Genomic DNA, 27,612 nt, shown 5'->3' with positions numbered 1-27,612 from the left:
AGAAGCAGCCCACAGTCACAGGACTGTAATTTGCAATGTTTTTTTTTTTTTTTTGCTGTTCCTGGAACAATTTTGATTGTAATGTTTTAATTTTCATATATTGTTTTATACAGACAGTCCTCGACGTACGGCCAAAATTGAGCCCAATATTTTTTGTTGCCAAGTGAAACATTTTAAGTGAGCTTGCCCCGTTTTACGACCTTTCCAGCCACAATTGTTAAGTGAATCACTGTGGCTTTTATGAAATCATCCCCAGGAAGGGAGCTTAGAAGCTCACATAGCACCAGCTGGATTTCATGCCTAAGGCAGGACTAGAACTCACCATCTCCTGGTGATTGGCCTGAAGTCACCCAGCCAACTATCATTCTTAAGGTGGAACTGGAACTCACCGTCCCCTGGTGGTTGGCCACAGTCACCCAACCAAATTTCTCCTTAGTTCTAGGTTGCTTCTCTCCTTGATGAGTTTCCACCCATTGCTTCTTGTCCTGCCTTCAGAAGGTGCTTTGGAGAGTAGCTTGACTCCCTCTTCTTTGGGGCAGCCCCTGAGATATTCTGAGATCCCTCCTCCATCTATTCTCTGCCTCCCGAGTCCCAGCTAATCGGGAGGAAATGGGGATTTTGCAGTATCCTTCCCTGGATTGGGGAGGGAATGGAGATTTTACAGTATCCTTCCCATGCCACGCCCACCAAGCCACGCCCACCAAGCCACACCACGCCCACCAAGCCACACCCACAGAACCAGTCGTAAAAAAATTTGAAACCCACCACTGGCCCGGACGTAATGACATCCTATTTACCCACGTTTAGGAGGTAAATATTTATGCACACGCAGAAGGTGTGTGCATGAGCAAAGAGCACGCGTGGAAGGCCAAGCATGCGTGGAAGAGGGCACACGTGTGTGAAGTGCACACTCACACATGCTCATATTTGCATACCAGTAGGGAAGGTAAGTGAATCCCATCTCTGGATTTAGTACGTTACACCAAAATGCGGATATTTTTTTATGAAAACATTTTTTGCTGCTCACACAAGCCAATCTGTTGGCGTATTTGCATTCGTGGGGAAGAGCCATACAGATCAATGTAAGTGAAATCCATTTCGTACCTGTCGGCATGTTAAATCGGAGTATTTCTTCTTTCCTCGCCTTTCTCCCTCTGCCAATTACTTCAATCTTTTTTTCTTCCTTGGGAGCAGCGATCTGTTTGCAGCTAGTTTCTCCCGTGTTGCCTGTGTCTTGACAAGGAGGATCCGTATGAGTGATAGGTGTCAAGCTTGGATGAAGCCGTCTCGGGCATTGCTATCTCCGAACAGCAGGTAGGAAAACTGTTGGCTCTTGAAAGACTGTTTAAAAACATCTCGACTTACAAGATGTTCACAACCTCCTCCTTCCCCGGTGTTATATCCCGCCGTTCCTTTATTTTTATTTTTTAATGCTCCCCAACATTGTTTTAAAAAAACAGTTTGGTTTAGTGGTTAAGGCATCAGGCTAAAAAGCCGGAGATGGTGAGTTCTAGTCCTGCCTTAGCCACGAAAGCCAGCTGGATGACTTTGGGCCAATCACTAGGAGATGGTGAGTTCAAGTTCTACCTTAGGCCTGAAAGCTGATGGCTGACCTTGTGCTAATTACCAGGAGATGGTGAGTTCAAGTTCTACCTTAGGCCTGAAAGCTGTGGGTTGACCTTGGGCTTATGACTAGGAGAGGGTGAGTTCTAGTCCCACTTTAGGCATGAAAGCTGGCTGGGTGGCCTTGCCCTAATTACCAGGAGAGGGTGAGTTCTAGTTCCACCTTAGGCCTGAAAGCTGGTGGGTTGACCTTGGGCTTATGACTAGGAGAGGGTGAGTTCTAGTCCCACCTTAGGCCTAAAAGCTGTGGGTTGACCTTGGGCTAATGACTAGGAGAGGGTGAGTTCTAGTCCCACCTTAGGCATGAAAGTTGGCTGGGTGACCTTGCCCTAATTACCAGGAGACAGTGACTTCTAGTTCCACTTTAGGCCTGAAAGCTGGCTGGGTGGCCTTGCCCTAATGACCAGGAGAGGGTGAGTTCTAGTTCCACCTTAGGCCTGAAAGCTGGCTGGGTGACTTTGGACCAGTCCCTCTCTTTCAACCCAACCCAACCCATCTCACAGGGTTGTTGTTCTGGGGAAAACAGGAGGAGGAAGGTGTGTTGGATCTGTTCGCTGACTTGAGTTATTTATAAAAATAGTAAACGCGGGAATTAAATAAACAAAGAAATAAATAAATGTACAGCCTAATCAAGGAACCGCCAAGAACAGTCCCATCAACACTAACCGGGCAAACCACTGTACAGAAAATGAGAGCAAATTTTGCACTCTTCTAGCACTGGTGATGTTACCAAGTTGGGGAATGAAAGGTCTGCAAGAAAACAACTCAGCTCAGAAAACACTAAGGGTCCTACAGTTCTCCTCCTCCTCCTCCTCCTCCTCCTCCTCCTCCTCCTCCTCCTCCTCCTCCTCCCCATTCCCTACTAGCACTGATGATGTCACCTAGTTGGGTAATAAAAGGTCTTCAGAAAGAAAACAACTAAGCTCAGAAAACACTAAGGGTCCTACAGTTCTCCTCCTCCTCCTCCTCCTCCTCCTCCTCCTCCTCCTCCTCCTCCTCCTCCTCCTCCTCCTCCTCCTCCTCCTCCTCCCCATTCCCTACTAGCACTGATGATGTCACCTAGTTGGGTAATAAAAGGTCTTCAGAAAGAAAACAACTAAGCTCAGAAAACACTAAGGACCCCACAGTCCTCCTCCTCCTCCTCCTTCCTCCTCCTCCTCCTCCTCCTCCTCCTTCTCCTCCTCCCCATTCCCTACTAGCACTGATGATGTCACCTCGCTGGGTAATGAAAGGTTTTCAAGAAAACAACTAAGCTCAGAAAACAATAAGGACCCCCACAGTCCTCCCCCTCCCACTTTTTCTTATTTTCTCTTTTATTAGGAAGAATCAGAGGCATTCAACTGGGAAGCCGTGAACCGATCAAGCTAAATCCCAAAACACACGAGATTTTTTTATTTTTATTTTTTTTGTGAATGCTTGGCATTCAGACAACTCAGCCAACCAACCCAGATGCACTTAAGGAGACTTGCTTGTCAGAGGAAACAGGCGGACATCTGGGTTGGAAAGCTGGCTTGTAAAGCCTGCTCGTTTCAAAGCCATCTTCACAGATATTCAGAGGTGTCATCCAGCCCATGAAAACATTCTGCCAACAGTTGCCACCAATTTTTTTTCCCCCCTGCAAACTCTGTGTCCTAAGCACAGAGCCTTGGTGGCGCAGCAGACTAAAGTGCTGTTAACTAGCAACAGCTTCCTGCAATTACTGCGAGTTTGAATCTCACCAGGCTCAAGGTTGACTCAGCCTTCCATCCTTCCGAGGTAGGTAAAATGAGGACCCGGTTTGTGGGGTCAATAAGCTGACTTTGTATAAATATACAAAAGGATGAAAGCTATTGCTTAACGCATTGTAAGCCGCCCTGAGTCTCCGGAGAAGGGCGGCATATAAATCAAATTAAAAAAAAAAAAAAGGTTGACTCAGCCTTCCATCCTTCCGAGGTAGGTAAAATGAGGACCTGGATTGTGGGGGCAATAAGCTGACTTTGTATAAAAAAAAGAACACCGCTTGGGGGGGACGAAAGCTCTACTAAGCAGGTATATACAAAAGTATGAAGGCTGTTGCTTAACGCATTGTAAGCCGCCCTGAGTCTCCGGAGAAGGGCGGCATATAGATCGAACTAATAAATAAATAAATAAATAAATAAATAAATAAATAAATAAATAAATAAATAAATAAATAAATAAATAAATAAATAAATAATGTGTGTGTATGTGTGAATATATTCCAGATTTTCTAAATAGCTAAAATGAAGACTCGGATATTCCTGCCTGCAAATGGTAAGAAAAACCATCCCACGATGGGGTGGGTGGGTGGGGGGGACACATAAGCCTTTATTTTATTAAGGCGGAATTCTTATTTCCAATGTTCCAAATGAAATTATCAAAAGGATTTGCCATAAACTGAAACAGAAATCTCCACGTGGCAGAGGGGTATTTATGCACAACATGTGTGTGCCATTTCGGGCTGTGTGGTGTTTCCTGAAAACCTCCTCTATTGGCTGAAGTTGCGCATAGCACTATTCTACAATTTTGTCAATACATTTATTTGTGGAATAAAGCTCTGATGAGCTGGACTCAGACTAAGCTGTGTGTTAAACTACAAGTAAGCAAAGCAGAGGATGTGTGAATGCAGTTTTCCTGCAAGGCTCAGCTATTCCCCGTTAAGTTCGCATGGTTATTGGATGTCATTATTTCTAAATTCGGGTTTCTGAGAAAGAAGATATAGCGAGCTCATTCTTATGTTAATTCACTGGAATGCAACCAATTTTCTGCCAGCAGAGCTGTGGGTCTTGATCTGGGGTTCTGGGAAATATATATATTTAAACCAACTGCTTCTGTAGCCTGAAGAAGTTTGAAAACTCCTGCCCTAAATTATGCTAAGTCTGCTTTCTAGCTACATTTATTCATGGGCTAAAATAGATACCTGGCTGCTTTAAATGTCACTCCATTTTAAAGCAATATAGGAAATCCTTATGTTAAGGATATTGTTGTTGTGTTACCAACCAGCAGAGTGTAGAGCACAGAGAAACGTTGTTGAGAGCAATGAATAAGAGATGTGCAAACTGGTTTATCAAAAGTTTACTTTATAGTGAAAAAACAATCTCATAGTCTTTAAATCAATCCAAGTCTTTGCCAGTTAAATCAGTCCAGTGATACAAAAATCTTCTTACCACACAAACAGTAGTTGGTTAGAATAACAAACTCACTCTGGTTCACAAACCACGATGGTAGCAGATCCATCCAACGATGATAGCACAATGGTAGCAACTCCACACACTATGGTAGCTTATCATCAACTGAATACGTTACAGTACCTTTCTTAAATACGTTTACAAGTAGTGATTATCTAATTAGAGCATGACTCAGCATTACAATGAATCAGCAGGAAAACTTTAAAGTCACACAATACATATTCATATTAAAGTCATAGAACACATATATTGCCTGGACAACTTGTTAAGCTCAAACCATATCCTAACACCTTGACTTGCAATCATTTGTAATAAGAGAAAATACTCGTAGCTCGGGTTTTAGATTTTGGCAGTGGTTTGCTCTCCAAGCTTGTTTCAATTTAGTTTCTGAACGATCCGTTACCAGACTAAGTAACATCAGCAGCAGACTGAGGCCGAGGGAGGCGTCAAACGCGTCATCAGTCTTGAGTCCTTTCACGCCCACGAGAGATCTAAATCCAGCCCACTTTGAATTCCACTGACTCTTATCTACCGCCAATTTGCTTTGACTGTTAGTAGTTCAGATTCTTGCTGAGAGCTTAAACTTGCAATAGACCTGTGTATTCATTTGAACTGCCTGAACGCCTGATTTCTTGTGCTTGACTGTTTCTGATTGCTCTCTCTTTCTCTCTTTGGTTCATATTTATGATGATTGTAGTGTGCCAGGGTCATGTGATCCCATTTTGCGACCTTCAGACAAGCAAAGTCCATGAGGAAGCCGGGTTCACCAGACAACCGTGTTACTAACTGAACAACTGCAGCGATGCCCTTAACAACTGTGGCAAGAAAAGTCATAAAATGGCGCAAAATGTATTCAGCAGCTGTCTCACTTAGCAATGGAAATTTTGAGCACAATTCTGGACATAAGTAGAGGACTATCAGTACACCTGTTCTCTCAATGCCTTTTGATATCACGGTATTGTCAGGGTTCTGAGTAACGCATCCACAAAAAACAGAACTCCGAGGCAGGTAGATTCCTCAAAGAACATGTTTATTGGACACATCATATCAGCACAGCTAGTGAAAATCAACTCTACAGGTTCCTGTGGTATTTCCCCTAATTAAAAGAGCAAACATTTCCCTCCCCGGGTGTCACTGATCACTTTGTCCAATGAAGGTAGCTGGGAGGCTGCTTGGTCACTCCTCTCCTCCTTCCCTTGCCATCTGTTGGGATGACCTTGGTTCCCACAAGAAAACTTTTTGTTTTGACTGGTAGCCAGTCTCTCTGCTTCCCCCTTTCAAAGTTCGTGGCAACTATGAGGCAGGAAAAGATGGCTTCAGACAGGTCAGCTTCAGAGTTGACAGGTATTCTTTTAGGTTGACTTTGATACCCTGTTTTCCTGAAAATAAGACCCAACTGGAAAATAAGCCCTAGTGTCAGGTTTCGAGGTCGTCTCAAATAAATTGCATTTCGAACAAAATCTTTGAAGAAAAACTCCCATTTATTAAGCACGACATTCTAACTCTGACTCCATCGCAGCCAACACTGACTTCCAGACCCAAAACCCTCCCTTTCCATTCCCCACTCCCCTGCACTCATTGGCCATCTTCCAAGTCACTCTACCCCTAATCTACTGCTCCAGCTCAAAGGAATTTCCCCCCTCCCATCCCATCTCCTAGGGGATATTATCTTGATCGGGATTCCTTGTGCACAGTCACTCACGTCCTCGTCACCTCTCGCCTTGACTACTGCAACGCTCTCTACATGGGGCTCCCCTTGAAGAGCACCCGGAGGCTCCAGCTGGTCCAGAATGCAGCAGCGCGGGTAGTGATGGGAGCAACATGGCGCTCCCATGTAACACCGCTCCTGCGCGAGCTGCACTGGCTCCCGGTGGTCTTCCGGGTGCGTTTCAAGGTGTTGGTTATCACCTTTAAAGCGCTCCATGGCATAGGGCCTAGCTATCTCCGAGACCGCCTGCTGCTACCGACGACCTCCCATCGACCCGTGCGCTCCCACAGAGAGGGCCTCCTCAGGGTGCCGTCAGCCAAACAATGTAGGCTGGTGGCCCCCAGGGGGAGGGCCTTCTCTGTGGGGGCTCCTACCCTCTGGAATCAGTTGCCCCCAGAGATAAGGAGAATCCAAGACCTCAGTGCCTTCCGTCGTTCCCTGAAAACCTATCTTTTTCAGCAAGCCGGGTTGGCTTAGAAGAAATTTTTAAATTCTTTTAATTAGTTTGTGATTCTTAACTTTCGGGCCAAAATTTATATATATTTTTAAATGTTTTAATATTTGTATTCTATGTTTTTTATCTTGGCTGTACTCCGCCCTGAGTCCTCAGGGAGAAGGGCGGTATATAAATTGGAAATTAAATTTAAATTAAATTTAAATTATCTCCAGGGAAAATAAGTAGGTGAAAAGTCAAACGTCCCTTTCCAGATGCCTCCGCTTCTCCTTCTTATGTCAGCACTAGAGTAAATGCAGCTTGAAGTGCTGACACCCTAGCATGATTCTTCAGGATTCTTGTAATATAAGCCCTACCCCCCAAATAAACCCCAGTTAAGATCGTCAACCAGACGGAGGTGTTTAGTATTGTATTTCCCCCCAAAATAAGACCTAATAGGAAAATAAGCCATAATGCGTCTTTTGGAGGAAAAATTAATATAAGACTTGGTCTTATTTTGGGGGAAACATAGTAGTTGAAAGCATAATGTTACCTACAGTGTTTCTCCTTCCTCCGAGAGTGGTTCCGATTAGTGTTGATGGGGGGGGGAGGTGAAAGGTCAATCCATAGGCCTTTGCTTTCTGGAGTTCATCACAGCTTTATTATCTTCTCTCCTTTCTTGTATAACATCTACATGACTGCCTCTGCTGACGTAATATGACATCAGTGTGATGCTTCCCTTGAGTATTTTAATGCTGGATTGACCAAGTGATGCATAAATGTTCTTACTCACTGCGTACACAGGGAAAGGAAGATGACCTTGACAGACACCTGCAAAAGAAATTGCATCATTTTTTTAAAAAAAGTCTGGAACAAAAAGCTAACATTCAGAAGCGGCTCAAGGAATTAGACCAGGGGTGAAATGCTCCCGGTTCAGACCGGATCGTCCGATCCGGCAACGATGGAGGTGGGTGGTTCGGAGAACCGGTAGCAAAAATCCCTGCCCCCCTCTCCCCCATGCCCAGCCGAGCCAGGCGATCATCAGAGGCTTTTTAAAACACTTTTTAAAACATTTTTTCTTCAGCTGAAAAAAAATGCTTTTAAAAGTTAAAAAAAAAAAGCCTCTGATGATCGTGCGGCTCAGCTAGAATCGTCAGAGCCTTTTAAAAGCATTTTTTTCTAAAATGCTTTTAAAAATGCTCTGACGATCCCAGCTGAGTTGCCTGATCGTCAGAGGCTTTTTTTTTTCTTTTAAAAGCAAAACAAATGCTTTTAAAAGTAAAAAAAAAAAAAGTTGGCCACGCCCACCCAATCACATTACCCCCTCCACCCCCACCAAGCCATGCCCACCGAACCGGTAGCAACAAATTTTACATTTCACCACTGAATTAGACATCTCCCTGATTAATTGAATTATGGGGGAAGGAGGAAGTACGCTGCAATCAGAGTTGAAATATTCTGTTCTTAAAACCAATCTCAGTAAAAAGGAGTTTAGCTCTAGTGTTGATTTTCTGATGTGGTCTATCCAATGGAGCTGAGACTGTCTGGAGTTTGTTGGGGTGTCTTGGATGAAGAAAACAGCTCAACTTTGGCTTAACTGAAGCTAAATCATGGATGTCTGTAGAGATTCTCAGTCATCCAGATCATGGATGTCCCAAAAGGTGCTTTTTCAGGAGGCAATTGTCCAGTTGCCTCCTGAAAAAGCACCTTTGGGACTAAATCATCAGTTTACAGGTGTCCTGGATCTGGAGACTTTCCCTCTTTAATTCCAGATAAGAGTCGTATTTCCTTAGACATAACTGATGTACAATTTGAGGGTCCTTTGGATTTGCAGATTCTGCTTAGAAGTCCAACAGTCTTCTCCAATGTTGCATATGAGAGAACGTATTGGTCTGTTGTTTGGGAATGGTTGAATAGGTCTTCTTTTATGCATCAGTGAATTTTAGGATTGAAAGAGATATTAATTGGAAAATACACCGTATTCTATAGGTATTGGGAATAGTATATGCAACAAGGAAAAGAGAGAGGGAAATGGAGTGGAGTGGGAGAGGAGGGGAAAAAGAGTAAGGGTAGAGAGGGGAAAGGAGAGAGGGGAGGGGAGGAGAAGAGTAGAAAGGGAAGGTGATAGAAACGGAGAAGAAGAGAGAGGGGAAATAGAGAGGGGACAGGAGAAGGAGAGAAGGAGAAAGGGAAGGAGAGGGAAGGAGAGGAGAAGGAAGGAGGGAAGGAGAGAGAAAGAGGGGAGTAGAGAAGAGAGGGAGGAGAAAGAAGAGGAAAGGAGAGGGATGTTGTAAAAATGGGTGAAATATGGTGTACAGGAGAAAACAGATGGACAATTTCGTGTTTTTTTTTTCTTGAGCGTTATACTATTGAAACTATAATGGAAGATAATACGGATGCTAAAGCACATCGGATTAGATATTATTGCATACTAGCTAATATTTATATGAAAATTAAAATTTTGTGTAAAAAGGTAGGAGTAAATAATATGAAATAAGGAAAATGGAATGTAATAATTAGAAATATGTTTATATGTATCAAAATGTATGATACTCAAACATCGACTCCGATGATCGCGTGGCTCAGCTGGGCATGGGGGGGGGCACAGGGATTTTTGCTACTGGTTCTCTGAACCACCCGCTGCCATTGCTACCAGATCGGGTGATCTGGTCCGAACCGGGAACATTTCACCCCTGGCGAGATCCCATTACACTGCACTACCGAAGACATTGACCACATCAGGCATGTCGAAGATGAACAGGGACACTTCTACAAAAAACAACTATCGACCATCCCAACTTGGTCCATTAGAAAAGAGCAACTTTCAAGGCCATGATTAGCTAAAAGCAGGAGTGGGATTCAGCCGGTTCAGACTGATTCGGGTGAACCGAATGCTAATTTTACATCTGGTTTGCCAAACCAGTAGTTGCAAGGACTGGCTGCTCTGCCCACCCTGCTCCTCCCCTCCCAGGAGTCTCCACGCGGCCCGTTTTGGATGCCAGGTAAGTGCAGGGCCCACACGGAGGCTCTGGGAGGATGAAAAACGGGCCTCCTGGAAGTTCCAGAAGTCTGGAAACGGGCCCATTTCCGGCCTCCGGAGGGCCTCTGGAGCCCGGGGGAGGCTGTTTTCACCCTCCCGGAGGCTCGACGGAAGCCTCTGGATCCTGGGGAGGGTGAAAACACCCCTCCCGCCATGGTGCAGGAGGATGAGTAGACCACCCTACCCAGCAACCGGGCACAGAACTGGTTGCTAAATTTTTTTAATCCCAGCCCTGGCCAAAAGTACACTTTACCAAGGCCAAGTGGTTACAGAAGAAGCAAAGCTGAATCTGAAGTTTTCGCACCAAAAGTACATGGTTAGCATTCCCTTGTTCCCACTTTCCCCCCAGTTATCAGTGAGTGTCCTATTAAGTGCTAACAAATTGCTTGAGAAACGGTCTCTGTTTTTTACGGGCTGGATGGTTCTGCCTTCCGTAGTGTGACCTTGGAATGGCCGGCGGCTCTCACAGGACGGCGCAATGCGATTCCTCTCATGCTAACCCCCCCTTATCCCGCCCTGCAGTTCTCCTTCCCCGTTAAGCATGGCAGACTGACAGCAGGTGACGCATAGCATAGCAGGAGGGCAGTCCTGACATCGACATTCTCAAACGTCGGCAATATCACCTTCAGATCCTCTGTGATATGACAGGAATAAGTCAAAGAACAAGAAAACTAGAGGATGTCCTGACAATGTTGATCTTCCAGAAAGCACCACAATCTCCATCACAAAAATACACTTTATGTTGGATGTATGCAGGGGTGGGCTTCAAAAAGTTTAGCAAGGGGTTCTCTGCTCGGTTGCTGGGTGGATGTGGCCATGGTGGGCGTGGCCTAGTCGGCCTCCTGCACCACAGGAGGCGGGGGGACATTTTTGCCCTTCCCAGGCTCGAGAGGTTTTCTTCTAGCCTCCAGGAGGGCAAATATGGCCTCCCCAGGCTCCGGAGGCCCTCTGGAGGCCGGAAACGGGCCCAAACTTCCGGTAGGCCCGTTTTTCGCCCTCCCTGAGCCTCCACGCATGCCCTGCACTTATCTGCATCCAAAACATGCCACATGGGGACTCCTGGGAGGGGAGGGGCGGGTGGGGCCAGCCCGGAGTGGGATTTGGAGGTTCTCTGAACTGCACAGAATCTTAGCTAGAGGTTCTCCCGAATCCCTTCGAGCCCCCAGCAGCCCACTCCTGGATGTATGTGGTGGAACATCGCCAGGAGTTGGAGGAAGGATGGGCTTTTTCCCAGAGGGGGAAAGTAGACCTTGGAATGTCTGGTAGAGTAGGAAGAAAGTAAGTAAGTAAGGTAAAGCTTTCCCTAGCAATTCACAGAGTATATCTATAGTTATACTGCAGATAATTGCTTTAGTCCGGCAAGATTCTGTCTGTAGGCGAAAAAACAATAAAGGAATGACTCAGAAGTAACTCCATGTGTCATGCTTGGTTCCTTGGACCTGAGAATGTGGAAGATGTATATCTGATAGCGGTGTGATCAAGAACTGGTGAGATTTTACAGAAGATTAACTTTCTTGGGACTGCAGATCTTTATCCATATTTTCTAGGGTGGGATTTCCCCCCCCCCCAACCCTGAACTTCTACCTGACAGTTGTAAAATACCGCAGTCCACCATCATTTCAAGAGACTCGTGACCAGTGGTGAAATCTAAAATTTGTTATACCGGTTCTGTGGGCGTGGCTTGGAGGGGGGTAATGTGACTGGGTGGGCGTGGCCAATTTTTTTTTTTCTTTTAAAACCATTTTTTCTACAACCTCTTCGGTGAAGAGGTTGTAAAAAAAAATGCTTTCAAAAGGCTCTGACGATCCCAGCTGAGTTGCCTGATCCATAGAGACTTTTTTTCTTTTAAAAGCCTCTGCCAATCAGGCAACTCAGCTTGGATCGTCAGAAGCTTTTAAAAGAAAAAAACCCTCTGCCGATCAGGAAACTCAGCTGGGATCGTCAGAGGCTTTAAAAAAAAAAAAAAGCCTCTGCCGATCAGGCAACTCAGCTTGGATCGTCAGAGGCATTTAAAAGAAAAAAACCTCTGCCAATCAGGAAACTCAGCTGGGATCGTCAGAGGCTTTTAAAAGAAAAAAAGCCTCTGCTGATCAGGCAACTCAGCTGGGATTATCATCTGACGATCCCTTTGATGATCCCAGCTGAGCCACGCAATCATCAGAGGCTTTTTTTTTTACTTTTAAAAGCATTTTTTCAGCCAAAGAGGTTGTAGAAAAAATGCTTTTAAAAATTAAAAGAAAAAGCCTCTGATGATTGTGCGGCTCAGCTGGGCATGGAGGGGGGGGGCAGGGATTTTTGCTACAGGTTCTCCGAACCACCCGCCTCCATCGCTACCGGATCATGCGATCCGGTCCGAACCGGGAGCATTTCACCCCTGCTCGTAACCAAGTCCCTGCCCATAGCCAGTTGCTCCTCACCCAATGTAAGATCTCCTTACTATGTGCTACATACACCTCCTGCTTTGCCCAACAGAGGTATATTTGCTTGGCTTCGGATGTAAAAACATTCTAGCCACCTAAGAAGCTCTTAAACCGTTTTTCATGCTGTGCCTGGGAAAAAAAGTAACAATGCACATTCAGAAATGTTTTAAAAATATCTCTTCTGTCTTCCTAATCATGAAAATGGTCTCTCTTTTTTTTAACAGAAAGAAGGAAAGCATAATATCTGCATTATGTTCTGTAGAGTGCTTTGGTTTCTCAGACATGATAAATGTTGCTTTTCAAACTGTTCTTCTTGAAGAAATAAACCAGCGCTTTTTTTATTTATTTTTTTCCTGGTGATTGGGAACAAGTTTCCTATTACAATGAAGTCACCGAGGAACATCAGTGCTTATATTTCTAGCGAAGTGTTTACTGGAAATAAGGATAATTTGGATCTGTTTATTTTTCCCCTCTCCGAGTCCTCTAAAAGCCACTGTAACTGTGGTTATATGATTTTGTATGGCACCAGCCCAGTGATTTTGAATTTCCTGAAAGGCTGACATCATGCCTTAAGGCAAGGAGAAAAATAATCTGTTATAAATGATTAAGGAGAATGATACACTTAAGCCTGGGCCGTAAAAGTCGCCAAAATTACAATATTTTTTCTATGAAGGATGTTAGATACCGTAAATTTCCTCCTGGTAATTCAATTTGCTAATCTTGTGTCTGTAATTTCTTAACATTTCCCTGCCGCCGCCCCCCCCCCAATGCACATACTTTTTTTAATGAACATTTTGTTATCACAATTTTGCTCCAATTTCCTTACAGTAGCACAAATGCTAACATCTGGAGTCCATCTCAGATAATGATGATCATGTATGACTCTGCACATAGGTTTTTTTTTTTTTTTAATCTAATAACAATAGTAGCAGTTTTGCGATGTTTATAGGCAGGGCAAGAAGGGGCTTTGAGATTCCTTATCTTACTTTGTGAGAATCTCACAAAATAGATTTTCCCCATGGGCATCTCATCTTGCTTTGAGTATAGATGTACATTTTTTTAAAAAAAAATGTATTTAGATCCCACCATTTCTCTAAGCACTTTGAGGTAGCATCTTTTTGATTATTGAATTTCTGTTTGGTGAGTCGTTGGCTCTATCTATCTATCTATCTATCTATCTATCTATCTATCTATCTATCTATCTATCTATCTATCTATCTTCTCTATTTCTCTATCTATCTTCTCTATTTCTCTATCTCTCTCATATCTATTTCTATCTATCTATCTATCTATCTTCTCTATTTCTCTATCTCTCATCTATTTCTATCTATCTATCTTCTCTATTTCTCTATCTCTCATCTATTTCTATCTATCTTCTCTATTTCTCTATCTATCTCTCATCTATTTCTATCTATCTATCTTCTCTATTTCTCTATCTATCTCTCATCTATTTCTTTCTTTCTTTCTATCTTTCTATCTATCTATCTATCTATCTATCTTCTCTATTTCTCTATCTATCTTCTCTATTTCTCTATCTCTCTCATATCTATTTCTATCTATCTATCTATCTATCTATCTTCTCTATTTCTCTATCTCTCATCTATTTCTATCTATCTATCTTCTCTATTTCTCTATCTCTCATCTATTTCTATCTATCTTCTCTATTTCTCTATCTATCTCTCATCTATTTCTATCTATCTATCTTCTCTATTTCTCTATCTATCTCTCATCTATTTCTTTCTTTCTTTCTATCTATCTATCTATCTATCTATCTATCTTCTCTATTTCTCTATCTATCTATCTCTCATCTGTTTTTATCTATCTATCTATCTATCTATCTATCTATCTATCTATCTATCTATCTATCATCTATCTATCCATCCATCCATCCATCCAGTTTTCATGCCTAAAGTAGGATTAGAACTCACAGCCTCCTGGTGATTGGTTGAAAGTCACCCAGCCAGTTTTCATGCCTAAGGCAGGACTAGAACTCACAGTCTCCTGGTGATTGGTCTGAGGTTACCTAGTCGTCTGTCATACTTAAGGCAGGATTCACTTCCTCCTGGTGACTGGTCCATAGTCACCCCGTTGTCTTTTATGCCTAAAGCAGGATTAGAACTCAAGAGCCTCCTGGTGATTGGCCAAAAGTCACCCAATCGGCTTTCATGCTTAAGATGGGACGAGCATTCACTGTATCTTGGCCTGTAGCCTGGTGCTTTAACCACTAGACCAAACTGTCTTGATGTATTGTGTGAACTTAATCCACCAAAGAATTAATTCAGTAAGCAGATTAAAGATGTTGTGTGAATGCAATTGACAGTTTATTCTCCCCAATAAAGGAGAATATTTGTAGCTCAGGATGGAAATGAGGGGTCCTTGGTGCTCTCTGAGCTTGCTTGTTTTCCTGTAGACGTTTCATTCCCAAACTAAGTAACATCATCAGTGCTAGTTCAGTTATAAGTTTGGTGATCATCAGTAATATTTTGGTGCAGACTGTCGTAGTCCATCAGCAGCCTATGGAGCTGGCAGCAGAGTCGGACAGTGAGGAGGCTGGGGAGGACAATGGGCCAGTCCTGGAGTCTGGGGAAGGCCTGGACGAGGGCTCTGCATCGGAGGCAGAGATGGGGCCAGGGCCATCTGGGAGTGATGTGCGGACTCCGGAGCCTTCAGAGTCGGACATCAGAGGCAGAGGAACAGGAGGAGCCTGTTCCTAGTGCACGCATCGAAGAGCTGCCAGAAGGCACAGTTAAAACAAAAAGGATGACTCGGGAGTAAGGCCAGGAGATGATTGGCCCCTCCCATAAGGCTTAAAAGAGCAGCAAGGGCTCTTGAGCTCTTTGTAGGAAAGCAACGTTGCTACATTTGTTTCTTGTCGGCCTCTCTTGTTTCTGAACTTCATTGGGCTTTGCCAAGAAAGGCCTTTGGCAGGGTGCCAAAGAAGATAAGGGTTTGTGATAAACCCGAAAGACTTATTCCGAAAGACTTGGTTTGTAATTAATTTGGACTAAGCTGGGAATGAAGTAATTCTCAGCTGTTATGATAAAATAATAAAATAAATAGACAACTAATTGTTGTCTTTTAATGATTAAGTGAGCCTACGTCACAACACAGACTCCCTAAGAAACTAAGATGTCTCACTGATTGAAAACATGTTAGCTATCACCCTGCACATAATTATCATTGAAACAAGATTGAAACAAGAAAGAGTGTTTTATTACCATACAACCATCTATAGTACTTATGTTTTCAAGCCAGACATGTGTCAATGTTATCAACCTGAAGGCAGGCTGTATTCTGATGTGTGGAGAAACTTGTCTGAATACGTATCGTCTGCCTTGAAACACATCCGTAGGAATACAGCAAATATTTTAACTGATTAAAAGTGTATGCGCCCGACTTGTTCTCCAGAGGAGCTGGAGCACAATAAAATCATCTCCAACTGGGCATGCTGGTTGATGGGAGGATGTTACTATTTTGTTTTGTTTTTTTATTCGTTTGGGTTCGATTCTCAAGGGACTGCCTGGACGGTCCCCTACAACTTTCTTGGCAAGGTTTTTCAGAAACGGCTTGCCATTGCCTGCTTCGTAGGGCTTAGAGAAAGGGACCGGCCCAGGGGTCAGCAACCTGCGGCTCTGGAGCCGCATGTGGCTCTTTCACCCTTCTGCTGTGGCTCCGTCACTCAAAATATGCATCACAACCGCCAATGTGTGATACCCGCCGGGACGCAATTTATTGAGCTTTTCAACCCCGGGTAGGTCAACCATGGATAAATCCAAGAAAAGAAAAGTTTCAGAAGAAAACAATGTTTAATTCAACTACATATTCTAGTTTTGTGGCCGTTCAAGAAATAGTCAGGCACACGAAGGGTTTTGTGGCTCCCGGTGTTTTCTTTTCTGTGGGAAACGAGTCCAAATGGCTCTTTGAGTGTTTAAGGTTGCAGACCCCTGGACTGGTCCAAGGTCATCCAGCTGGCTTTGTGTCTAAAAGTGGGATTATAACTCACGGCCTCTCATTTATAGGCTGGTGCTTTAACCATTAGACCAGTGATGGTTAACTTTTTTGGTGCCGAGTGCCCAAAGCGCACGCATGCAAGTGCGAATGTACGCATGTGTGTCCGAACCCCAAAAATGCAATGTGAGCACCTCCCCCGCGCATGTGCCCCACCCTATGCCTGCGCGGGCATCCCCTGTGCATGTGCCTTGCCCCCCCCATGCCCCATTTTGGCTTCCAGGTTGATGCAGAAGGCTTTCCAGGCCCAAAACCAGGGGTGAAATCCAGCAGGTTCTGGAGAACTGGTAGCGGAAATTTTGAGTAGTTTGGAGAACTGGCAAATACCATCTCTGACTGGCCCCCGAGTGGGGTGGGAATGGGGATTTTGCAGTATCCTTCCCCTGCCACGCCCACCAAGCCACACCATGCCCAAAATGCATGTGCCCCGCCTATCCCCTCCGCGCATGCCCCCTCACATACTTAGCAGAGACCCATGCTTAGCAGCTGGCCGGCCTGAGCGTATAAGCGGTGGAGCTGAGCAGAGAAGACAGCTGGGTGCCCGCAGAAAGGGCTCTGCATGCCACCTGCGCCATAGGTTTGCCATCACAGCACTAGACCATGGGTGTCCAACCTTGTGGACTTCAATAGGGAGCCTGGTTTAGTTCAACAGACAGAAGCACTGTAATTTAACACCAGCTGTCTGCAATTAAAGTAAGATCGAATCTCGCCAGGCTCAAGGTTGACTCAGCCTTCCATCCTTTCTAAGGTAGGTAAAATGAGGACCCAGTTTGTGGGGGCAATAAGCTGACTTTGTATAAATATATACAAAAAGGATGAAGGCTATTGCTTAACGCATTGTAAGCCGCCCTGAGTCTCCGGAGAAGGGCGGCATATAAATCAAATTAAAAAAAAAAAAATTACCAGAATTCCCCAGCCAGCCATGAATTCTGGGATTTGAAGTTCACAAGTCTTAAAGTTTACATGGCTGGCTACCCCTAAACTAGATCAAACTGTCTCTCTGCTTCGCTTGATTAAATTTGTCCACCTATCATGCATCAAATTGTAACCGATTCCCAAAATAGACCACAAACAGCGACTCGCCCAAGGTCACTCAGTGCCTAAGGTAGGATTAGAACTCAGGGTCTCATATGAAGTCCACCTGTGTTCAAGTTGCGAAGAACACGTTCTAGGTCGATTTTCCACCCATGGGGTGTTCAAAGCATAGGTAGTTCTTACTAATGACAATTGAGCCCAACATTTCTGTCGTTAAGCAAGACAGTGAAGTGAGTTTTGCCCCATTTTATGACCTTAGTAACACGGTTGTTAAGTGAATCTGGCTTCTCCATTGACTTTGCTTGTCAGAAGGTTGCAAAGAGGATAGCCGAGCTATCAACATAATAATTTTAAATTGGGTATTTTAAATTTCTGGGGTTTTAAATTGAGCCGAATTTATTTAATAATTTTAATTTTTAATTGATGTTTACCTTGTGTTTTTAAATAGGCTGTACACTGCCCTGAGTCCTTCGGGAGAAGAGCGGTATAGAAATAAAATTATACTTATACTTATACTTACATGAGCCCAGAACACTGCAACCGTCATAAATACGAGTCAGTGGCCAAGTGCTCAATCATGAGGATGCTGCAGCTATGGTGAGAAAAATGGTCGTAAATCGCTTTTGTCAGTGCCTGTAACTTCCGACGGTCACTAAATGAATGGTTGTAAAGCCGAGGACTACCTGTACGTCCTTTGCCTTTTGTTCCCTTGGGATTTGTTCCCGGGTGCGATTCAAGGTGTTGGTTACCACCTTTAAAGCGCTCCATGGCATAGGACCCGGGTACCTTTGAGACCGATTTCTGCCACCAGTAGCCTCCCACCGGCCAGTCCGCTCCCACAGAGAGGGTCTCCTCAGGGTGCCAAGTTATGTTGGCTGGCAACACCCAGGGGGAGGGCCTTCTCTGTGGGAGCCCCTGCCCTTTGGAATGAACTGCCCCCGGAAATGCGTAAGATCTCCGACCTCCGGGTATTTTGCTGTGCCCTTAAGACCCTGCTGTCCCGCCAGGCCGGGCTATCAATGTAATGATTTTAAATTGGATGTTTTAAATTTTGGGGGTTTTTAATATTGAGCCGAAATTATTTAATAATTTTAAATAATTTTAAATTGATGTCTGTCTTTGTGCTTTTAATAGGTTGTATACCGCCCTGAGTCCTTCGGGAGAAGGGCGGTATAGAAATAAAATTATTATTATTATTATTGGTTAATCTTTAGTGAGATTCACAGCCTTTGAGGCTGGTTAATAGCTCAGCAGCTCGAGTCCTAACCAAGGACCTAGGAACTGTTAAGGTATCGTCGGAGGATGTAAGCTGTTCCGAGTAAGGTGGTTTTTTGTAGAGTCAAAATGTTCAAGTCCGGCAAATTTAGAATTTCTACATAGCGGGGTAGGCCTTTGGGTATTGCTCCGAGGGCTCCAATTACAATTGGGACAACACACGATTTCTTTTTCCACAGTCGCTCAACTTCAATTTGCAAGTCCCGGTACTTTGTGATTTTTTCTTGCTGCTTATCTTCAATCCGTGCATCACCAGGTATTGCTATTATTATTATTATTATTATTATTATTATTATTATTATTATTATTATTATTATTATCTGCTGGAACTCTTGCAAGAGTCAAGATTTCGACTTGACTCTTGCAAATACAGGTAGTCCTCAACTTACAACAGTTCATTTAGTGACCGCTCAACGTTACAATGGCCCTGAAAAAAAAGCGGTTTATGACTTGTTTTTTCACACTTAACGACCATTGAAGTATCCCCACGGTTATGTGATCAAAATTCAGACGCTTGGCAAACTTGGGTTCATACTTATGACGGGTCACAATGTCCCGGGGTCACATGTTCTTCTTTTGCGACCTTCTTGGCAAGCAAAGTCAATGTGGGAAGCCGGATTCGCTTAACAACCGAGCTACCGATTTAACAAATCCAAGGAGTCACTTAACCACCGCAGAAAAGTCATAAAACAGGGTGAAACTTTTTTCTTTTTTTTTTAATTTGATTTATATGCCGCCCTTCTCCGGAGACTCAGGGCAGCTTACAGTGCGTTAAGCAATAGCCTTCATACTTTTGTATATTTTATACAAAGTCAGCTTATTGCCCCCACAAACTGGGTCCTCATTTTACCCACCTTAGAAAAGATGGAAGGCTGAGTCAACCTTGAGTCTGGTGAGATTCGAACTCGCAGTAATTGCAGGCAGCTGGATGCTAAATGCTGCCTTAGTAGGAGGCATTAGCGTCCTACGCCACTCAGGCTCCTATATTGGTGAAATATAAACTTATATTCACCAATGTCTCACTCAGCAACATCGATGTTGGGCTCCATTGCGGTCGTAACTCGAGGACGGCTTGTACTTGAACCCCTCCCCCCCAGCCATCCAAATGGGAGAACCATTTGCTGGAACCCATGGGGAGGAGGGGGGGCACACCCTCCACCCTTTTCCACCCCCCACCCCCGTCCCCTGCCTTTGCATGGGATTGAGAGAGAGAGAGAGAGAGAGAGATAGAGGGAGGAAAAAAGCCTCTGGGGCACTGGTGCAAATACAGATTATAACACAGTTGGAAGGGATCCTGGAGGTCATCTAGTCCAACCCTGCCCCCCCACCTGCCAAGCAGACCCTACACCATTTCCCACAGATGGCAGTCCAGTCTCTATTTGAAAGCTTTAAGCAGGTGCAGACAGGATGATCCAGAAAATCCACCCCTCCCCCCCCCCCCAAATCCCAGTTTATTCATCTTTGCACGTGGATGGGAGGAGAAGCAACCCCGGGAAGAAATACCCCCCTCCCCTCCAACTCTCCCCCCCTTGCCCCCCTCCCCCGCGGGAGGTGGGCCAAAAAGGGGTGCTGCTGACCCGTTTCACGCCCCTCCCCCCCGCGGGGACTGCATTCCCACGACCACTTTCCCCCAACCATCCTCCTCCTCCTCCCTCCCTCCCTCCTCCCTCCCTTGCCCAGCCCCGCGCGGCCTTCGTCGCTAAGCAACAACGCGGTCCAGGGTTCTATTCCCCCCCCCACCGCCACGAGCGCCTCCAGCGCTCGCACCTGCGCAGTGGGCGCCGCCCGCTCCCTCAAACCCTTTTCGCCGGTTCCTGAGCAAAAAGGAGAGGCACCTGCGCCGTTCTCTTTCCACCCCCCCCCCCTCCTACTGCCCGGCTCCCTCACGCGCCGCGGCGCAGGCGCGCTCTTCTTCTTTCTCCTCAGCCGGCGCCCGATCGAGGGACTTGTGTGTGTGTGTGGAGGGGAGGGAGAGGGGGGGGGAAAGAGAGAGAGAGAGAGATTGTAGGAGTGGGCGGGGCCGTCCGTCGGCGGCGTTCGTTGGCTGGCTTGGCGGCGCGCGACGGGGCAGGCAAAGGAGGGAGGGAGTGAGGGGGGGGGCACACGCGCGCGCGCGCGAGGCTGCCCGCCCCCTTCGGTCGTGGCTCCCTCAGCCGGGCGTGAGGCGGCGGCGGCGGCGGCGGCGGCGGCTGTAACGGCGGCGGCTCTCCCGGTCGCGAGCTGAGGTGAGGCGAGGCCAGGGAAAGGCAGAGCATCCTTCCTTCCTCCTCCTCTTCCTCCTCCTCCTCTTTTTGTGCCGCCCCTCCCGGCTCCCCAATTCTCTCCCCCCCCCCACCGCCGTTTCCCTCAGGCTCTTCCCGCCGCCCGCGCTCCCCCCTCCGTCACCTTTCGCCTCCCCCCCCCCTCCTCTCTCTCTCTCTCTCTCCATCTCTAGGCTCGCGCCGCTCTTACCTTTCCCTCCCGCCGGGCATCCTCCCTTCCTTTGTGTCCGCGGGTGGGAGATGCGCCTCTCGCCTTGCATGCAATGCCGGGTGTGTGTGTATGTGTATGCATGTATGTGTGTTGCCTGACCCATGTGCATATGTTGCACACACACAAACACACACACACACACACACAACACAACGCGCTCCTCCCCCCTCCCTCCCCTTGGGCGTGCGGGGCATGCCAGCTTGCCTAAAAAGCGCGCATCCCTCCTGGCATTGGCCTCCATGCACGCTCCCTGCCTGGGCTTCCAATCCGGGCTTCCTTTTCTCTCTCTCTTGTGGGGAAGGTGCATCCAGAGCATCCCTCCACACACACACCTCTCTGGGGGTGCATGAACGGAAAAGGGCCAAGTGAGCATCCTCAAGGTGGTGGTGGTGGTGGGGGGGGGTTGATGGTTTGAGATTTGGTGGCATGCAAGGAAAGGGATATGCGAATGCAAAACCCAGGGGGATGAGGTTTTATCTGCAGCCTTGTGTGCATCTTGGGCATGGTGCAAAGGAGCCGAAGGGCTTTGTTGGGTGTGTGTATGTGTAGTGGGGGGGGGGGGAGAGCGGTGGGTAGGGTGGGAGTGGGAAGCATCCTTCTTGCCCTTTGTATGGCAGAGAGAGAGAGAGAGATGCTTTCTTGCTCCTCTTTGATCAGTTTTTATGGTGCCCTACCTAGTTGTGAGTTGTCGAGACAGCCTGAGTTGTAAGGCGCTCTTTGGGGTTGAAATTTAGGTGCCTTGAAATGAACACTTCTGCCTTGCTTCTGGCTGCTTCCGAAGAGATGCGAGGATGAAAAGGGAGAAAGTGTGGAAAAGAAGCCCATGCATGCATGCATGCATCTCTCCATTCCATCCCTCCATCCCTCTATTCCATCCCTCCATCCCATCCCATCCCATCATCCATCCACCCCCTATCTACATGTACATGTACATATACGTTTTCATATATATATATATATATATATATATATATATATATATATATATATATATATATATATATATATAAATGGATTGGAGAGCTAGATATATTGCTTGTTCTCTGTCCAATTCCAAGCCATCTGCTTCACCTTTGATTTGGGATTCTGTGAGAAAGGTTTGTGGTGTTGCCCACATTTGTTTGAAGGGGAAACCTATTGACACTGACCATAACTAACTGGCCAAGCCTTTTCTTTAATTAGGAAAACCCCGAAGCGTTAATAGTTTGGCTATTTCTCACTTCTACAAAACCAAAGAAAAAGTTGTGGAACTTTGGGGAATGGGAGCTGATGGATGCTCTGGAAAAGCATCTCGATGGAGTTTCACTGTTATCTTTAAAGTTTTTTCCGCCCCTACGTTGAGGTGTCTGCTTAACTCTTTAGGGTGTTTTGAGAAGGAATTGAAAATTGATTGGATGAAGAAAAAAATTCTAATGTTGCCATGTAACGGCTTCTCTAGGAGGGCAATGTAGGGTTGACTTCATAACCAGGGAAGTTATATTGGATATTGGATGTGGTGATTACTGGTTGGTTTTCAGTAAATTGTCAGTAATGTTAATACATTTTCAATTGTGTTGGTAGAAAATAAATTTGTTTTAAAATACTTATTTGTTGAACTTTTAAAAAACATTTTTATCAACTTGAGCTTGTGCTGTTGACATGTTCAAAATACTATAATCATCAGCTCAAGCTTTATATATGATTATTAATCAATATCTCTTAGAAATTAAACTTGTTAATTTATTCAGATTTTTGGTACTGTACTTGTATATTCCTAAAGTGTATAGCAGTCAGGCCTGAGAGAGGGGGAGAGGGGGAGGGAGGATATTGTATGATTAATGGATTTGTTTTCATCAGTGATCAGTAGTCTGAAGGTTTTTGTTATGAAAGATCCTTCTAGGAATCTATGATGAAACACAAATTGAACAACATAGGGGAAAAAACAGAACTAATTAGTATAGAGAAATATCTGTGCTTTTTGGGCTTCATTTAGTTATGCTTAATTGAAACAACATATGTAAATTGCCAATAATTTATATAAAAAACACTGTATATTAATACCATATTTATGAAGCATGATTAGGAACTTGATTAAGAGCCTTGGTGGCGCAGCAGACTAAAGCACTGTTAAGTAACACCAGCTGCCTGCAATTACTGCAAGTTCAAATCTCACCAGGCTCAAAGTTGACTCAGCCTTCCATCCTTTCGAGGTAGGTAAAATGAGGACCCGGATTGTGGGGCAATAAGATGACTTTGTATTAAAAAAAAGAACACCGCTTGGGGGGGGGGTGAAAGTCCTACTAAGCAGGTATATACAAAAGTATGAAGGCTATTGCTTAACGCATTGTAAGCCGCCCTGAGTCTCCGGAAAAGGGCGGCATATAAATCGAACCAATAAATAAATAAATAAATAAACTGTTAAGTCCAAATTGTATGGATTTTAGCTGCAACCTGAAATATATTGATACGTTCATTTGAATAAAACTTTTAGGCATGTGTCTTTACATGTACATTTAATAGGAACTGCTGAGGGCAATATCAATCACATGTCACTGCTTTCTGAGAACTCCACAACTACATTGTAGTTCCAATTTTTTGATTCTATACAGATAGTCCTTGTCTTGTGACTGGTCGCTTAGCAATCATTCAAAGTTATGATAGACCCCCTCAAAGGTACTAAGAACCTGGTTCCAAAGTTCCCATGACTGACCCCTTCCTGCGGTCGTGGGACTGTATGTGGGTCCCTTGGCAATCAACCTGCATTTATGGCCATTTGCAGCATCCTGTAGTCATGTGATTGCATTTTACAATGTTTTTGCCAAAAAACCCGGCATTTACTTCTTGGAAAGAAAAACCTCATAGTGAACAATGTTTTTTTTTTATGACCGTAGTGTTCGCTTTACAACTGCTGCATTTGCTTTTATGATTGGTACATTCGCTTAACCAACACCACAAAAAAGGTCGCAAAATTGGGTTGGTCATGTGGGTGACCAATTTTACAACTGTAATGCTCAGGCTTAACCCTGTAAGTTGAGGACGACCTGCAGAGGGAAGTATTATTGACATATAATTAACCAAAAACGCCAGTGAGCAAGTTAAGTAATTCACACTGCAGTCATTATCTACACATTGCCTGTGCAAATCAAATATGATTATTTTTAAAATGTATTAATTGTTTAGAAACGTGATGTAAGAATTATTTTTTCTGTATCTACTTACAAGAGCTCTTTATATTATCCTCTTCTACCCCCTCCCACCTCAGTCGCCAACTAGACAGCCATAAAAACATATGCAGAATGTGAGTACAAAGCTTTCTCCTGCTATTGTTGCCTGGCAGCTGGTATTCAGAAAAAAATCACACCTCATCCTAGAGTTATTAGGCAGTTATTGTGAATATTAGTAGTAGAAGGGCTTATTCCTAAACACTACAGCTGATCCTTTTTTAAAAAAAAAAAACCACCCTTACAGAACTGGAAGCTGTCACTTGAATTTTCGGTCATTTAATTTTATTTTGAGGTTTCCATGTTCTAGTTTTAGGAGAGAATGCTCCTGTTCGTTTTCTTCATGTCGTGTATAACTTTATATTTTTATACTCTTTTTTATAATGTTATACTCCCATCAGGCCCTCCCCAGTTACTTGCATTTTCTGTTTTGTAATAATAAATCCAACGTTGTTCTCCCTTCATAGGAACTTCTCCCACTTTCTGATAACTTTGGATGACTTTCTGTTTCCCTGCCGGCCCCCTTCAATCTTCCCATGGTTTTGTTGAGGTGCAGTGTTACAAATTCTGTAATCATTCTCCCAAATACTGCTACAATTGTATCAGAGATTACTATAAAAGTAGCAAATATTGTCAGTTTCATTTTCTATTCTTTTTCTTTATTATTCTCATAATAATCAAGAGATCATTAGACTTTCCAGTTTTGACTTTGACTTTTATTAGATTTCTATACCGCCCTTCTTCTGAAGGACTCAGGGCGGTGCACAGCCATATTAAAACACATATAATTTACAAAATTTAAAAAAACCATTAAAATCGGATATACAAAAATTTGGCCCGCAAGTTAAAACTAACATACACCCATTTAAAATTCATATTCATGTTAGGCCAGCCCGGCTTGTTGAAATAAAAGGATCTTCAGGGCGCGGCGAAAGGTGCGCAGGTCGGGGATCATACGTACATCTAGGGGCAGCTCATTTCAGAGGGCTGGTGCCCCCACAGAGAAGGCTCTCCTGGGTGTCACCAGTCGGCATTGTTTGGCCGACGGCACCCTGAGGAGCCCCTCTCTGGGAGCGAGTTGGCCGGTGGGAGGCTGTTGATGGCAGAAGGCGGTCTCAGCTGCTTGATTTATTGCCTGATCAGTCACTCCCAGCTTTTACAGGTTAGGACCATCGAATTTTACATGATCTTAAAAATGTTTGTCCTAATGTGAATCACTTTGCATCCAATTCATTATTACTCATCTCCTCTGTTTGAAAGGATCTTTTTGGAACCACTTGAAGCCCTCTTGTGTTATCTGCAAATATGGTCAGGTCACCCCTCAACCCAACTGCATATAATTTCTCAGCTACTTAAAAGGCACTGTTCCTCGTAGTGCGTTTGATGAAGTGAACTGATACTCACAAAAACGAATAATGCCTTTTTAATATAATTTGTTGGAAGTGGTGTTAGCTAAACTCCTGATTTTTGATACCATAGAGCAGTTTCTCAATCTTGGCAACTTTTAAGATGTGTGGATTTCAACTCCCAGAATCCCCTAGCCCAGCGTGTTGACGGGAGAATTCTGGGTGTTGAAGTCCACACATCTTTAGGCTGCCAAGATGGAGAAACACTTTCATAGACTACTGTGGCTGTCTTTCTATAGCATTACCCATAGAACATGGATGGAAATCCTTGAAAATCCCAATTTTTCTATGTTCAGAGTAAGTTATCCATTTATTCTAGAAGAAATGTGAATCTCAGCTTAACTTTCCAATAGTAATCCATTATACCTTAGGATAAAATTGATTTCTATCAAGATTTTAGCAGGCTGAAGAAGCTTCTCTGTAAGCTGCCTAGAGCTTAAATAGACAAACATAAAGAGTAATTTCTGTCCAAGTTTTCTGTAATACACATTCCCAACTCCTGAAGATACAAAATGTATCTTTAAACGACTATTTCTTCTCCTCCTCCTCCTCCTCCTTCTTCCTCTTCCTCTTCCTCTTCTTCTTCTTCTTCTTCTTCTTCCTCCTCCTCCTCCTCCTCTTCCTCCTCCCCCCCCATTCCCTACTAGCACTGATGATGTCATCTAGTTGGGTGATGAAAAATCTTCAAGAAAACAACTCAGCTCAGAAAACACTAAGGATCCCACAGTCGTCGTCCTCCTCCTCCTCCTCCTCCTCCTCCTCCTCCTCCTCCTCCTCCTCCTCCTCCTCTTCCTCGCAGTGTGTTCATAAACTTTGAAAATGTCTAGCATTGCAGCATCATAATTTCTTGTAACCACCTATTGCTTGGAAATTCCAGTTACACCAGAGAAGTACAAACAGGGTGGATAAAAATCAATGATTTTTTTTTTAAAAAATCAATTTTTTAAAATTTAAATCGGATTTTTAAAATTTAAATCAGATTTTTTTTATTTTTATCAAATTTATTTTAATAAAATGCTTTTGGAGTAAAAATCTATCTAAAGATAGTTTTCTGTTTAAGATACATTAATAATTTAGTTTATTCAGCATGAAATGGAGCTTAGTTATGTAGCATGAGGCTATATATTCTGCAATATAGAGACTGTCGATGAGTCAACAGCAGGTCAGAGGTGGAGCTCCTGTGGGACAGAGATGACAGTTGCTCTTTAAAAATTATGATTTAAATCGACCTGATTTAAATCAAATCCACCCTGAGTACAAAACACTGGTTCCTTTTCTGGGTTTTGCAGAATATCTAATGTTGGTGGATAAACAGAAGGGGAAGGACAAATGAAAAAGAGTGCACTGGTTGAGAATTAGTTGATGTTGGAATATAACACTAAAAATGTAAGCACCCAATATATACCGACTAATCTTGTGGTAACTATAATTAGTTGTTCAAACAATTTTAACAGCATGACATAACAAAATACCAATACTTGAAAATATTTGTGGCTCGGGATTGAACTATGTGGATCTTGGTGCTTTCTGAGCTTAGTATAACAAAATATCCAGTTCTTTGATGACTATACCCAGCTATTAAGCACTAACAAGTATTAGAACTGTAATTGCTGTTCTCAATTAGCATAAATTTATCAAAACTTTATTGAAGTTGGTTTTGTTTTTATTCATTTCTATAAATTGATGATGGGAATGATGCATTTTCTAAAAATGATCTTCTTTTAGAATAGCTGCTCATTCTTGCTCTCTCTGGTTCACACAAACCCTCCTTGTTGAGACATCTTCCACTATCTCCACAGGTAGCTTC

The 27,612-nt window shown here is 44.1% G+C and overlaps 1 protein-coding gene across 1 annotated transcript in view; it reads left to right on the top strand.

Annotated features, from left to right (window-relative positions):
• The first annotated feature begins 20,933 nt into the window (after positions 1-20,933).
• Positions 20,934-27,612, top strand: part of CTNNA2 (catenin alpha 2) — a 613,234-nt gene continuing 606,555 nt past the window's right edge. The window contains exon 1 of the mRNA XM_070948152.1: positions 20,934-20,952. The gene's annotated coding sequence lies outside the window, so the exon portion shown is untranslated. The remainder of the gene's footprint in view (positions 20,953-27,612) is intronic.

This window comes from Pituophis catenifer, unplaced genomic scaffold, assembly GCF_029215685.1.
Source record: "Pituophis catenifer annectens isolate HBS135680 unplaced genomic scaffold, rPitCat1.0.hap2 SCAF_8, whole genome shotgun sequence".
Lineage (NCBI taxonomy): Eukaryota > Metazoa > Chordata > Lepidosauria > Squamata > Colubridae > Pituophis > Pituophis catenifer.
This window is presented reverse-complemented; position numbering and strand designations above follow the sequence as displayed.